The 4,751-nt window shown below is 43.9% G+C and overlaps 1 pseudogene; it reads right to left on the bottom strand.

The window, feature by feature from the left end:
• Positions 1 to 2,290: 2,290 nt before the first annotated feature.
• LOC118576978 lies at positions 2,291 to 2,400 on the bottom strand (annotated as a pseudogene).
• Between the last annotated feature and the right edge of the window lie 2,351 nt (positions 2,401 to 4,751).

Raw genomic sequence — 4,751 nt, 5'->3', positions numbered from 1 at the left:
TGTCTCTCTCTCCCCTGCTGCTGCTGGTTTGTAGTTATTGTCTCAAGGTGTGAGTTCTTAGTTACTGCTCCAGCACCATGCCATGTTCCTACCTGAAGCCATGTTCCCTGACATGATGACCACAGACTCTAACCCTCTGGACCATGAGTCCCAAGTTAAATGTCTTCTTTTGAAAGTTGCCCTCATCATTGTGTTTTGGCACAGCAATAGAAAAGTAATTAAGACAGGCTATTAAATTCTTTTGTTTGTTTGTTTTCTGTTTTTTCGAGACAGGGTTTCTCTGTGTAGCTTTGCCCCTTTCCTGGAACTCTCTTTGCAGACCAGGCTGGGCTCGAACTCACAGAGATCCTCCTGCCTCTGCCTCCCGAGTGCTGGGATTAAAGGTGTGCGCCACCACCACCCAGCTAAGACAGGCTATTAAAAGAGAGAATCAACTACACAAAATTGTTCTCTGACTTCTACACAGCCACCATGGGGCATTTTTTAAAAATAATTTATTTATTTTTATTTTGTGTGCATTGGTGTTTTGCCTTCATGTATGTCTATGTGAGGGTGTCAAATCCTGTGAAACTGGAGTTACAGACAATTGTGAGCTGCCATGTGGATGTTGGGAATTGAACCCAGATCCATCTGGAAGAGTAGTCAGTGCTCTTAACCACAAGCCATCTCTCCAGCCCCTCACCTTGGCACTTATGTATCCACAATCATACATCTCTATTTACTTCTATTTCTCTGTCCACCTCTCTCTGTGTTTCTCTGTCTCTTTGTCTCTCTGTCTCTGTCTCTGTCTCTGTCTCTCTCTCTCTCTCTCTCTCTCTCTCTCTCTCACACACACACACACACACACACACACACACACACACACACATTTTTAAAAAGATCTCAGTCCAGGCCTGGTGTGCTTAGGAGATGAAGTCTGAAGGACCAGGAATTCAAAGTAATCCTTGACTATACAGAAAGTTCAAGGGTTGGGGATTTAGCTCAGTGGTAGAGCACTTGCCTAGCAATTGCAAGGCCCTGAGTTCGATCCTCAGCTCAAAAAAAGAAAGAAAGAAAGAAAGGAAGGAAGGAAGGAAGGAAGGAAGAGAGAAAGAAAGAGAGAAAGAAAGAAAGTTCAAGACCAGACTGAGCTGCATGAGACCTGTTTCAAAAACAAGACAAAACCAAGAAAAATGTTTTGTATTTCCCGTTCATGCCTTCTGTCACGGTTTACTCAGCCAGTGCCCAGCCTTCAGGACAAGGCGCTCGGTCGTTATGTAAAATTGGTGCAAGGAGCTATCAAGTGATAAAATGGGACAATGGTGCAGTGGGTAAGGACACCTGCCACCAAGGCTAACAACCGAAGTTGACAAGAAGGTGGAAGGAGAGGCCTGACGACCACAGGTTATCTTCTGACCACTTCACGTGTGTCCGTGTGTCGTGCACAGACCCACACACACACACATACACACAATAAGTTAATGGATGCAAACAAGAGTTTTAATGAGAACTTCTTTTACAGAGGTTAACTGGTTGTATGTTTTATTCCAGAATCAGGCCATACACTACAGCACGTGTTTCCAGGAGTCAAACAGGAGAGGTTAGCTTTCTGGTCTGTCTGGTTTTTCAGTAGTGCTGAACCAAGTGTGAGGCAAACGCACTACCCTGAGCTACAGCCCCTGCCCGGAGCCTAGTTTTATACAGACAAAAGGTTTAAGGAAAGCAGAAACAAAATACACAAAGCAAACTGATCATTTCAAAATTACTTTCCTCCTGAAGTGGGTACAGGAAACAAAGCAGAAAAATAACTGGCTAGTTAACATCCTGGTTATTTTAAGTTGCTTCTTTTGTTTAGGGTTAAAATAGAGGAGACATCACTTGCTACTAGCCTGCTGGTAAGTTTGGCTGCTATCTTACATCTCAAATCAGATAACTAGTTTTGTTCGGCTTTTTTTTTTTTCCTGGAGCTGAGGACCGAACTCAGGGCTTTATGCTTACTAGGCAAGCACTCTACCACTGAGCTAAATCCCCAACCTTTTTGTTTGACTTTTAATACAACCCCACTTTTTAAAAATTTTTTTTGTGCCGGGCAGTGGTGACGCACTTGGGAAGCAGAGGCAGGCGATTCTCTGTGAGTTCAAGCCCAGCCTGGGCTACAGAGCGAGATCCAGGAAAGGGGCAAAGCTACACAGAGAAACCCTGTCTCGAAAAAAACAAAACAAAACAAAAAAACCAAACAAACAAAAAAGAAAAAGAAAAAGAAAAAGAAGAAAGTAATTTAAAAGTCTTCTACTGTAATCCTTTTTTGTTTGTTTGTTTTTACTCTTTTATTTCTTTGTCCTCAGATAGAGGACGTATCAGATAGTAAACTGGTAAGAACAGATACTGCACACGATCTTAGCCAAAAGGCCGAGAAGTCATTGTAATTCTTATTTCACAGAGCCAATAGCCTGAAAGTGGATTGATCTAGCTACTTGGAACTTCATAGGCATATCTTCCGTGACTTCTATTGTGTAATACCAGGAAATTTGCTTTCTTCAAATGCAAGGCAATCTGAACAAGAGGTTGGAATTCCCAAGCTCAACAGTTTTTCAACTCTGTGTGAAAAGCATGATTCTATTGGTGGAACTTAGGCAATTTAGAAAGATGCTTGAGAAGATAAATACTTTGGGGAAAAGAAGGAGATTTTCTTACCAAACAGGCAACATCTACTTACTCTCAAAGAAGAAAGCATTTTCTGCCCACCCAAATGGAGCAGCTCACATGAGGTATGGGCTCTGGGCCAGACAAACCCAATGCTAGCTGTGTCCCTCAGTAACACCCCCTAAACCAAGGTGCTAAATTCAGGTGTCCTGTCTGTCCTGGTTCACCCAGTCACTGTAAGCACATGCCTGGCATTCAGATTGCCTAAAATAAAATCTCAATGATGTAAGAGGAATCTTTAACCTCAAGTGTTTTCCATACCCATCATGTAAAAATTATTAAGTTGAAGTATGGTGGTGTACGCCTGAAGGCTTAGCTTCTTGGGAGGCTGAGGCAAAGGATGGCTGCCTGAGTTGGGAGTTCCAGCCCAGGCAATGGAAGACAACCTTGGGTTGAAAAACAAAGCCTTGCCGGGGCAGTGGTGCCGGGGCAGTGGTGGCACAGACCTTTAGTCCCAGCACTCGGGAGGCGGAGCCAGGCAGATCTCTGTGAGTTTGAGACCAGCCTGGGCTACAGAGTGAAATCCAGGAAAGGTGCAAAGCTACACAGAGAAACCCTGTCTCAAAAAACAAAAAACAAAAAGAAAAAAGAAAAACAAAGCCTTGACTACACACAGGGAAAAGAAAGAAGGAAGAAAACAGAGCAAGAGAAGAGACTAGAGCAGGAAACAAGGGTCTGAATCTTCTTATCCATCAAACCTCCAGCCAGCCTGTTCATCTCCGTCTGTTAATTCCTTCTTGCACCCACGCTCCATGTCACTAATCAGTGAATGAATCCATCTTCATTCACTCTCCTTGCATTTACTGGAGCAACTGATTTCTTCCATTTGCTTTTTAAAAATTGGTATCCAGGGACAAGCTGCCTTGAACTCACTCTGTAGCCAAGGCTAGCTTTGAACTCCAGATCCTCTGGCCTCTGCTTCTCAAGTGCTGGGATTACAGGCATGCAGCACCATGGCTAGCTTTCTTGGCTTTCTCTCTCTCATACAGGCCACATCATTTATGTAGCGCTCAGAGGACAACTTTGTGGAGCTGGGTTCTCTTTTTCACTTTTAGATGGGTTCTAAGGGTCAAACCCAGGCCTTCATACATGCAAACACTTCACAAACTAGGTCTAAGATCAGGCAATGTTTAAAGTTACTTGGAACACTTAAGCCTTAGCTGGGCATAGTGATGCATGCCTCTAGCGCTCGGGAAGAAAAGGCAGAAGAACAATTTCAAGTTTGAGGCCAAGCTGGCCTACATAGTGAGTTTGAGACCAACCAAGTTTACCCAGTCGGGACTGTCTCAAAACAAAACAAAAACAAACACCTCAAAAGAGAGGGAGTGCAGAGGAGTCTGAGTTAGCAGAGGCCCTATGAAAGCAGAGGCTGGGCTGGGACAAGGAAGAGGGTGGCCCACTAGATCAGTCGGGTTGAGGGAGCAAGTTACATAGCAGAATAAACTGACCAATATAAACAGAAAAGTCATTCAGTGAGCACTCTGGAGTTAGGCATGGTGGCTCAGGCCTGAAGCCCAGCCCTGAGGAAGCTGAGCAAGACTGCTACAAGTTCAAGGCCAGTGTGGCCTACGTAAAACGCTATCAGGCCAGCCTGGACAAGAGAGTGGGGCTCTCTGGGACAAAGCGGGGGCATGGGGCAGGACTAGAGAGATGACTTAGCCATTAAGAGGACTTGCTGTTTTCTTTTGTAGAGGACCTGGGTTTGGTTCCCAGCACCTACGTGGCGGTTCCCAACCCACTGTAACACCAGTTGCTGGGGACCTTACACCCTCTTCTGGTCTCCAAGGGTACTAGACCCATACGTGGTGCACACACGCACCATGTGCAAAACACTCATACACATTTAAAAAAAAAAAAAAAAGAAGTAAATTTAAAAAAGAAAAGAATTTGAGAATTGGCAGTCTCCAGTGAAGAGTATGATTTGCCAGTTAGTTATCTGTTTTATTGTCTAGAAATACAATGCAAGACGAGAATTTTTGTTTGCTTTAGAGAGAATTTAAGTAACTAAGTAGGTGGTAGATAAGCCAGTTGGCTTGACTCTAGTGAACATTTTACAATGCACACATGTA

This window comes from Onychomys torridus, chromosome 1, assembly GCF_903995425.1.
Source record: "Onychomys torridus chromosome 1, mOncTor1.1, whole genome shotgun sequence".
In the NCBI taxonomy this organism is placed as follows: Eukaryota; Metazoa; Chordata; class Mammalia; order Rodentia; family Cricetidae; genus Onychomys; species Onychomys torridus.
The sequence above is the reverse complement of the archived record's forward strand: the minus strand, read 5'-3'. Positions and strand labels throughout refer to the sequence as shown.